The following is a 10,534-nucleotide window of genomic DNA, read 5'->3' as shown; positions in this document are numbered from 1 at the left end:
TCTGTATTTGTATATGGCTCAAACTATTTGTTATGAAAGCAAAACAAACAAACTGATGTTGTCTCATCAGATCCAGTTGTGACATTAGCTATAGTTTCCGCGGAGGGTACTTGGTTCTGTATGACAGCACAGCTTTTAGGTTGAATTCAAGCGCTTGAGTACAGCCTGATAATTAGAGGCCTGCAAACTGTTTGCTGATGAACTTTGGAAGTAAAAGTACAGACAGCTATAGAAGACACAGGACACGAGATGGGTTCATTATTTCTTTTGAGTTCCATGTAACAATCCGTAACTCTGTAATTAATGAATGTGCCATTTAATCTTGGCTGCAGCCAAGATTAAATGGCACATTCATTAAATGGCTAAAATGGGTTGGCTGCCGTTCAGCATTTAGCACAAGTCAGCTTTTGATCAGAAAGTTTTCTGGTTTGATCCCTGGCTGCTCCGGTCTGCAGGCGAAATATCCTTGGACAAGATTGTAATCCCAAGCTGCTTTCTGATGCATCCATTGGAGTGTGAATGCTTTATAGAGTTTGTGAAACAGTTGTACGTGTGGTCAGATTGTTTTGTATTTGTGTGTGGATTGAAGCACATGTCTGAGAGCACATCAATCACGGCACATATTTTTTAAAATCTTAGTTTAAATAAAGTTTTTGATTATTTATTATAAAAAAGAGATGATATATATATATAATGCAGTGGGCACTCTACCAGCTAACATGTCAGTTAATTTGACACATTGATTTATTTATCATTTCTTTTTCTCTCTCAGCTTTTCAGCTCCATATTTTTGCCATTTCTTCCACACTCAACTCTGTTCTACAAGGTGAGCCCACAGTTAATGTAGGAGAGGGCAGGTGGCATTAAGAGGTTTGATTGGGCAATCTAGGGCCCAGTTAGTTCTTCCTTTTGGTGAAAGCTGGGCTCTTCAGTTCAGCATGGCACAGCTCCAAAGATTCTGCAACATCAAACCCTCTGTCTGCTAATGTTACATCACCTGGGCTGAGGCAGTCCAGGTAATTTCAACAGTTTCTTGAAATTAGTTAATTCAGATATAAACAGAGTGACAGTTTACAGATTCAAACATGTCTCAGAGAAAACAGAAAAAAACAGTAAAGCCCAACTCTCCTCTTTGTGATCAGGAAGACAAAATTCAACTTCCTGATCAAGTAGACAAATCATTCAACCAGCTTCTAGAAAAGGAAGATATTCAAAAGTTGAAAGAAATGGAACTCCTAGACAGGGAAGAAACTTTGAGCTCCAAGCAAAGCTTGATAAAGCACTAGAAAAACTAGTGCTGAAGGACAAAAAGAATCAGGAGCTGCAAGTAAAGCTTGATGAAAGACCGCACACAAATGAAGAGTTTCTTCAAGAAAAAAGGCTACAGGAGATAAAACAGAAGGAAATGGATTTCAAGCTCCAGGACATGGAGAAACACAACAAAGGCTTGCAAATCAAGCTTAATGAAGCTCTGCAAAAAAATGAAAGAACTCCTCCAAGAAAAATAACAACAGGACATGAAGCAGTGCAAACTCCAAGGCATGGAGGAAAAATACAAAGCGCTTCAGGTAAAGCTTGATAAAACACTGAACAAAAATAAAGAGTTGCTTCAAGAACAAAAGCAACAAGAAATTAAACAGAAACAAACGGACTGCAAGCTTGAAGACGTGCAGGAAAAATACACAGCGCTGAAAATAAAACTTGATAAAGCACTGCAAAGAAATAAAGATTTCCTTCAAGAGAAAGAACAGCAAGACATGAAACAGAAACATCTGGATTGCAAACTTCAGAACATCGAGAAACACAACGAAGGCTCGCAAGTAATGCTTGATGAAGCTCTGCAAAAGAATAAAGAAATCCTTGAAGAGAAAGAAAAACTGGACCAGAGAGACACGCAGTGCCAACTCCAAGGTGTGCAGGAACAATACGGAGCGCTGCAGGTAAAGCTTGATGAAACACTGCACAAATATCAAGAGCTGCTTCAAGACCAAGAACAACAGGAAATAAAGCAGAAAGAAGACAAAGAAATTCTCCAGGACTTTGAGAGGAAAAACCAAAACCTGCAAGAACTTTATAACAAACTGAACTACAAAACAACTGAACTGGAAGAGGAAAAGGAAAAACTGCAAAACCAATGCTCAGAGATGCAGAGTAAGCTCAATGACATGCTGAGAAAAAACACAGAAGTCGAGGAACTTTCAGACAACGTGAAGTGCAAAAACACTGAGATGCAGGTGCTAAAGCAACAACTAGAGAAAACAAACGAAGACCTGCAGTGTTCACTTCAAGAAATCGAGAGCAGAAGTCAGCAGTTGGAAGACACGCACAACAAATTACAACAGAGTTATACAGAGCTGCACGAGGCAAAGCTAATGCAGGAGGCAACATCTAAAGAAATGAAAGAAAGGCTCGAAGACAAACAAGCCAAATTAGAAGAAGTGGAGAAAACATGCAAGAGACTTGAGCAGGAGAATGCAGAAACAATCGATCAGTTGAGAACCCTCATCCTAGAGAAAAAAGTGCTCGTGGAAAAGCTCATGGAAAAGAAGAAAAAACGCTTCCGCTTCTTCTGGAGGAGGGACACTCCTGCTTTTTCTACTTTTTCTACTTTTTCTACTGCTAATGTCACCTCGTCTGTTCCATCTTAATTTTCACCTCTCCTCTCTCTTTCTCTCCCTTTCTCTCCTGACACCTCTCCCTCCCCTGTCTCCCTTTAACTCCTATCACCTGTCCCATCTCCTCCCCCTCCCCCCCCCTCTCTCTTTTCACCCTCACCCCCCAACCAGTCCCGACAGTTGACTGCCCCCTCTAGAGCCTGGTTCTGTCATAGGTTTCTTCCTTTAAAGGGAGTTTTTCCTATCCACTGTCGCACCTAGTGCTTGCTCAGAGGGGATTGTTGGGGTTTTCTCTCCTCTATCTCTTTCCTCCTTTCTATCCCTTTCCTTTACCTTCTTCTTTACAACCCCTCCCCCCCTTTCTATTTCCTCAATAATTTAATAATAAACACAACTGGCAAAATTTTAAAAAGTCAGATCAATGTCTTCATTCAAGAATGAATTGTCTTTGTCACGGGGTCATGTGTATTTTGTGTTTTCCTCGGGCTGGTGATCCTTGCAGTTGTTGAGCCCAAGAGTCCAGATTTTTAGTGTTTTAATCACATTTAGTGTTACATTTTAGATCACAACAAAAGGATATCCACAATTTAGGATTCAGGCATTTGTCTTTTTCAATATCATAATCATTCTATGATTGAGTCGGTTACAGAAGCAGCAGTTAGCAGCAATAACTTCAATTCATCAACATTTGCAAGCATTTCTTTATACACAGCATTTCTGTCAGGTTGAGGTCTGGACTTCCATGCAGTAGATTTGCTGCTGTGCTTGGGCTCATTATCCTGTTGCATGGCCTAATTTAGGAGAAGCTTTAGCTGTTGGACAGACGGCCTCACATTTGACTCTAGAAAACTTTGGCATACAGAGGAGTTCGTGGACTGCAAGGTGCTTATTGCTTGTGTCTGCAGAACAAGCTCAAATCACCACAATTGAACCAGCGTACTTGACAGTGGATTTGAGGTGTTTGTGCTGTGTTTGATTTTTGCTGAAGTTACTGCTGTGCATTATGACCAAACCTCCACTTTAGTCTCATCTTTTAAAAATATGTTGCTCCAGAAGCTTTCAAGGGCAAATTTGCAAACCTCAACTGAGTTGTTGTGTTCTCTTTAGAGACAAGAAGCTTTCTCCTGGCGGCCCTTCCAGACCAACCATACTTGTTTTGTCTTTTTCTAATTAAACTGTCTTGAACATTAACATGCTGTTTAAGGCCTGTAGAGGCTCAGATGCAGCTCTTGGGTATTGTGCAGTTTCTGTGAGCACTGAACAGTCTTTGTGGTGGATCTGAATGCTCCAGACTAGCAAACTTGCTCATGGTCAGTTAATCAAGTGCATAGAGCCCTGTGATGAATTTTCACATTTACTCTGTGAATCTTCATTCTTCTAGCTAGTCTTTACTCTTCTAGAAGCTTTCTTTGCTCAGACGTCTGCAGCATTGAATCTATGTCTTCTCCACTGCTATTCCAAACAAGGTGCTGATGCAGGGGTCATTAGCACAGTAAGATTTAAGTGCACAAAATGTTCACATCATAATAGTAATAATAATTAGAGGAGAGTATTATGTAGTCCAAGAAGTGTGTGGAGAAGTTTTCAGTGCGGAGGAGGGAACCATGGTGTTCAGGAGCCAAACTGCTTTGGGGGAAAATGCTATTGCACAATCTTGCCGACCTGCTCCTGATGACGCAGTCGTCTTCTGGAGGGAAGTGTGGTAAACAGTTGATGGGAAGGGTGATGCGGGTCAGCCATGATGCTAGTGGCTTTCCCAGTGAGGTGTAAATATCCTGTAGACTGGGTAGAGAGCTGCCAATAACACGCTGTGCGGTCCACACAATCCTCTGGAGGGCTCTGCGATTGGACGCATGACAGTTTTCATACCAGACTGTGATGCAGCGGGTTAGGATGCTCTGCATGGTACCTCTGTAGAAAGTATTAAAGATGGGTTTGGGGATGTGCACCTTCTTCAGTCGTCTCTTAAAATGCAGTCGCTGCTGAGCTCTTTTAGTCACTGATTTGGTGTTGCTGGTCCAGGACAGGTCCGGGGGCGGATCTAGAGAAATTTTTCCAGGCTGGCATGGAAATCAAATGGGGTGGCAAAATCAAAGCCTTGTTTTAAACACATATGCAGGTGTTACATATGATTAATATACATTAAGCATATGTTTCATATAAATATGGTCTATAACTTAATTATTTTCTATAGCCCACATAATTAAACATTTCAGTTACATAAAATGTGTGTACTGTATAGCCTGTATAATAAATAAATATGTAACCAATAAGTATAAAATCCAGAAAGCTACACAACACTGGGCGGGGGCTCATTTCCAAACACAAGTCTAACTTAAGTTTCATACTGTTTTTGTTAGAAAAAAATCAAATTGTACTGACTACTACTACTGCCAGAAAGCTGCACTGTCACAAACAATTATTGAAACCTCATTTTTCATGATTTGTTGGGTCAATATTCTGAGGTCCAAAATATAATTGGCCATTTTTGGCTGCTTTTGATTGTTGTTGTTTTTTTACCTTGTCTTTCTTGGTATCATTCTTTTCAGCACAACCTCACACGTCCAAATTTACAGTTATTAAAACAACTGGTCTGAAATCACACAAACACATAAAACCCTAGTAGTAGTTATATTTTCTCTTTACTATAAAAACCACAGACATGTTTAGTAAATTATTTTCATAACTTGAAATGCAAATATAAGTGGTAATTTTTTTAAATTAAAATTAAACAAAAATTTTGTAAATAATAAAGTTATATACAACTATTCATCTAAAAATGCAGGCAATGCATCTGGGGTTCTTATTTTTATTTTTTTGCACAGCCATTTTAAAAATACTACAACAATCAGGTGTCACAATAAGACGCCCCACAAATTATTTGTGCCAGTAAAAAAAAAAAAAATGTCAACCACAAGACAGAGAAGAACATCACAAGGAGAAACCCTGCAGGCCTGACAGCAGGTGTATCGCTCATTCTGTTTTCCACCTGGAGACAGTGTTCACATGGCATTCTGCCTGTGTAACTTGTGTAACTACACAAGTTAACACAATTCAATTCAATTCAATTTTATTTATATAGCGCCAAATCACAACAAAAGTCGCCTCAAGGTGCTTCATAGATACAGAGAACAACCCAACAATCATATGACCCCCTATGAGCAAGCACTTGGGCGACAGTGGGAAGGAAAAACTCCCTTTTAACAGGAAGAAACCTCCAGCAGAACCAGGCTCAGGGAGGGGCGGGGCCATCTGCTGCAACCGGTTGGGGTAAGAGAAGGAAAACAGGATAAAAGACATGCTGTGGAAGAGAGACAGAGGTTAATAACAGATATGATTCAATGCAGAGAGGTCTGTTAACTCATACTGAGTGAGAAAGGTGACTGGAAAGGAAAAACTCAATGCATCATGGGAATCCCCGGCAGCCTACATCTATTGCAGCATAACTAAGGGAGGATTCAAGGTCACCTGGTCCAGCCCTAACTATATGCTTTAGCAAAGAGGAAAGTTTTAAGCCTAATCTTGAAAGTAGAGATAGTGTCTGTCTCCCGAATCCAAACTGGAAGCTGGTTCCACAGAAGAGGGGCTGTAGTCGCAAATTTTGAAGCCATCCTGATAATCTTCTTCCACCAACGATGTGGAGATCCAACCCTTTTAGATCAAATTAAAATCAAGACACTCAAAAAGATGCTCTGTAAAAGAGTAGAAAAAATAGATACAGACATGTGCTGCATGAAAGACGTTAGGGAAGGTTAGTTAGCTGGAGAGCGAGTTATGCAGGAGAACTCTCAGCAGCATTAACTGCCCTGTTACTGCACCACCTTAATAAACCATGGTGAAGCAAAATGTCTTGTGCTTAAGACTCTACATGAAAGTTAAAATATATATGTTCAGTGCACATAGATATATAGTGTATAGTTATACATATCACACAAAAATCCACCACATCCCCCCTTGTGGTACCTGGAGGTACCACCTAAAAAGACCCAATGACTAAAGAAGAACAAAAATCGTGAAAACGAATGCGTGCGCTGTTTTTTTGCTAACATACTTTAAAGCAAGCTCTAAATAGAATATAAGAATTTGTATAAAGATCCCACACAGTTGTTGCTCTATTGAATAAACCCCAGAAACCTCATAGTCATCAACATAACATTCTTCCAACGCTTCATTTCTCTTAGTCAATTAATTTAAGACTAATTGATTCCTCTTCATTTGCAAATCATACTACACAGTATCCTTATCAGAATACTCAAGAAACTTAAAACTAGCCTAATTACAGTAAAATGAAAGTGAGGCATGAAACACATCAGCAGAGACACATAATACATACACGGATTACACAGCACCATATGTGACATTAAAAATAATACAATAAAACAATTAATTCCCAATTTTGGATTTCATCTTGGTCAGGTTCAACTTCTTTTTCTGAACAACTTCTCAGTGTGGGCTTTGAAATGTTCTTTGATCATCACTTCATCTTCTTCATCCGACATAAACCCACCAAGAGCATTCTCTTTGTGGGCCGGTACTGCTCACCCGAGTAAACACGAGCTGACATTGACATGAATTAAACATAAAACATTATATACAGTATAAGATTTTGTAAGGTAAACCTAGTTCATACAAATGAAGTAAAGAAAAGTTATTAAAACAAAACGTGCCTTGCTGTTTATTCTTTCAGTGTCCCACAGTAGCACATTTCCTGCTAGGAAAATGTCAGAAGTCACATCATTTCTGTAAATTGGGAAGTAACTGTAATACATCAAGTCACCTCTGTCTCTTGTTACCAGGACTTTTTAAAATGAATGGTGCAACATGGAAAGAGGCCCTACACAAGAGTTTAGCTTTGAGCTCAATATGCGATGATCCTATCAGCCATGACATCTCTGACATGGGAAACCAGGGAATTTGATTAGAAAATGGTGAAGGATTTTCTTTTCAGTTAGAAACTGGATTTGTGTAACATGGTGGTGAAAAGCCCCCAAAGAAAGCAGCATATGATCAGTCGCTATATTGCATTTAATACAAACGTCCTTCGTGTATCCTTTGAATACAGAACAGATCATTTCTGATATCTATGAGTAAACCCAACGAGCACGTGTCCCAAAAGACCCCACAGTGTTTTTATCTGGCTTTTCCCTGACAGTTAGTGGACACTGACAGATGTGTGCTGAATATGAAAGGAAACAAAAGAACTAAAGAAGGTTTGCAGTGTTAAAAACAAGAACTACATGAAGGTTGTTTCATCCTGCTGTAACTTATGACAGAAGCATCTTTTGTTTGTTTTTTCATTTATTTACACAAAGACAGATGTTGAAATAACAGGAGTAACAGTTTAATTCAATTGAAATCGGTCCAATCGTCTATAGTGAAATTATTGTTTTTCATTAGTTGGCAAAAGATGGGGGTTGTTGACGGCAATTCAGTGAATGCAACAGGGGAGGACGCCAGTTTGGATGGAGGGGAATCAGCAGGACAGATGAGATTTTGTTTAGGAGTCGAGTAGTTGTGTGAATGAGGAGAGGAGAGCACATTAGACTGCTGAGAGACGGGGAGGTAGTCAAGCACTGACCACATGTCTTCTTGGATTTCAGCAAAACAGATGGGCTCATCTCGGTCTTGAAATAATTCAACTCGGGGTTGAACTGATGCAGTTTGAGAGGCATCTACAGGAGAGGCAGGGGTGGGTGAGGGCTGCTGAGACTGCGCAGTGATGGGGAGGGGGTCGAGCTCTTCCAGCACTGACAGCAGTTCTTCCTCACTTCCCATCTTCATCCTGAATGTGTTCACTGACAGGTGTTGCCAGCTGTGGTGGCTTGTCTCGCGCTCAAAGAGGACAAAATAGAGAACAATACAGTGTTCAGCTGCCTGGCTGTGCTTTACACACAGCCCTGCTCTGGTACACCCACTATGCCGGCCTTTGTACACTCTCTCCATCTAATGATAGAGAGGAAGGATACATTCACTACTTCTAGCCTCCACTATTCAAATTGAGTATTTTCACAGTGTCCTAAAAGCTTCCTGAAAAGCCTTTACACTATTTTCCAAAACGCTGCATCCAGAGCACAGTCAGGGACTGGAAGGAGAGAGTATATTTCCCCCATATGGACTTCTCTCTTCATTGGCTCCCAATTAAATCCCAAATAAAAATCCAAATACTTGCCCTCACACACACAAGGTCTTGAATAATCACCCCCAATTTTGTCTACAAGATCTCACAGTGCCATATCATCCCAACAGAGTGCTTTGCTCTCAGACTGCTGTCTTCCGAGGGGATTTAAAAGTACAATGGAAGGCAGAGCCATCACTTTTCAGGCCCCTCTCTGTGGAACCAGCTCCCACTTTGTATTCGGGACACAGACACTTGCTCTCATTTTTTAATTAAGCGTGAAACCTTTTTGCCAAAGTCCAATAACTTGAGAGAGGAGCCAAAGACGTCCTCGTCCCAGATTCGTCCCAAGACAGATTCACACCTATTCGCACCTTGTCTGCTGTGACCTGAAGAACTCGCGTGACCATTGCGACTCTCAAGGTGCTAAAAATCACACAAGAGTTTAAATGCGTGAGAGGCCACACTTGAGTAGCAAAGAAGCTTAGCTGATGAGATTAAATGTGCAGTTGCATGAGAGCACTAGTCTTTTTAGTGATCTACCTTTTGACCAGTTTAGAACCTGACAAGCGAGTAATCACAATGCCCACCTTGTTAATTGTCCTGAAAGCTTCATAAGCCGGACAATGACTCAGTGATGTTGCAGTTTTTCACAGTGATGGTGGTATAGTGGCGAGCATAGCTGCCTTCCAAGCAGTTGACCCGGGTTCGATTCCCGGCCATCGCAGTTGCTTCTCGCAGTGCTGTTCAAGCATGTGGGCTGCGTACTGTTTTACAGTAAAAACGTTCTCCGCTCTTTCTGCAAAGGCTTACAATGTCAGGCCAGGTGCATTCTTCATCGGCCTCGCTGCTACCGTTTGCTGTGGAAAGACACTGTTCACACAGGCTTTGAGTTCTCATCACTTCATACATATACCTTCTTACATGAAACTGTGATTGGACACGCTACTTCTTCATAAAGACACCCAGTCCCACTTTAAATATTGTGCTGAATGTTTGGAATGAAGATAACATTTTACTAACCATGTACTGATCAGCTCTTTGCGGTGGCAAAATCATCAGCTGTGTGTGTTACTGTTCATGCAAACAAGCAAGCTAATGTCAGCCAGCTAGCTTCAACCGCAGCTGTGCTGCACCGATCTCACGGAACTGCAAAACCACAAGCTTTCTCACCAAAGTCATGCAGCTACCGCATTTACAATCCAGCGTGGCCGTTGTTGTGCACATCCTACTTGAAAGACGTGTGGCGTAGGACTTGGAAGACGTATGTCTTTCAAGTATGTAGCTCCAAAACCAAATGTGGTTGTTGTGGCCGAGCGGTCAAGGCGATGGACTCGAAATCCATTGGGGTCTCCCCGCACAGGTTCGAATCCTGTCGACAACGGTCAGCTGTTTTGCGGCAGTCCAGACGTTGATTTGAGAAGAAGCCACGGCATGGAGTTCACCTGAGAAGGTGCCAGGAGAAAGAGCCAGGCCTTTGCTTGTGAAAATAGAGCACGCAGAAGCAATGGACCCAGCTATGTCCTGACAAAATTAGGCACATATTCAGTAAACATGGCATCCTTCAATTGCTCTCTTAGCCACCCCAGACGTGTAGTCATCCAGGATCCTGTCTGAGTACCGCCAATGACTGATGCGTCTGACAAATGCTGATTGCTTTGCAAGAGGATCGGGATTGGAGGGACAGCGGATTTCACCGGGAATGGGACAACAGCAGAAATTGCTTCAAACATCAAACATTACTGCATGAAAAGCACAAAGAGTGGACACATTTCATTGTTTGGAACACTGCTTTTCACTTCAG

At 41.3% G+C, this 10,534-nt stretch overlaps 2 non-coding genes across 2 annotated transcripts; both read left to right on the top strand.

Moving 5' to 3' along the window:
* Window positions 1–9,385: 9,385 nt before the first annotated feature.
* Window positions 9,386–9,457, top strand: trnag-ucc (transfer RNA glycine (anticodon UCC)). Its single transcript has one exon. It is a non-coding gene; the product is annotated as a tRNA-Gly (tRNA).
* Window positions 9,458–10,032: 575 nt separating this feature from the next.
* trnas-aga (transfer RNA serine (anticodon AGA)) lies at window positions 10,033–10,114 on the top strand. Its single transcript has one exon. It is a non-coding gene; the product is annotated as a tRNA-Ser (tRNA).
* Window positions 10,115–10,534: the final 420 nt, after the last annotated feature.

Source organism: Astatotilapia calliptera, chromosome 9 (genome assembly GCF_964374335.1).
Source record: "Astatotilapia calliptera chromosome 9, fAstCal68.1, whole genome shotgun sequence".
In the NCBI taxonomy this organism is placed as follows: Eukaryota; Metazoa; Chordata; class Actinopteri; order Cichliformes; family Cichlidae; genus Astatotilapia; species Astatotilapia calliptera.
Note: the sequence above shows the minus strand (reverse complement) of the source record. Positions and strands in the feature narration are given on the sequence as shown.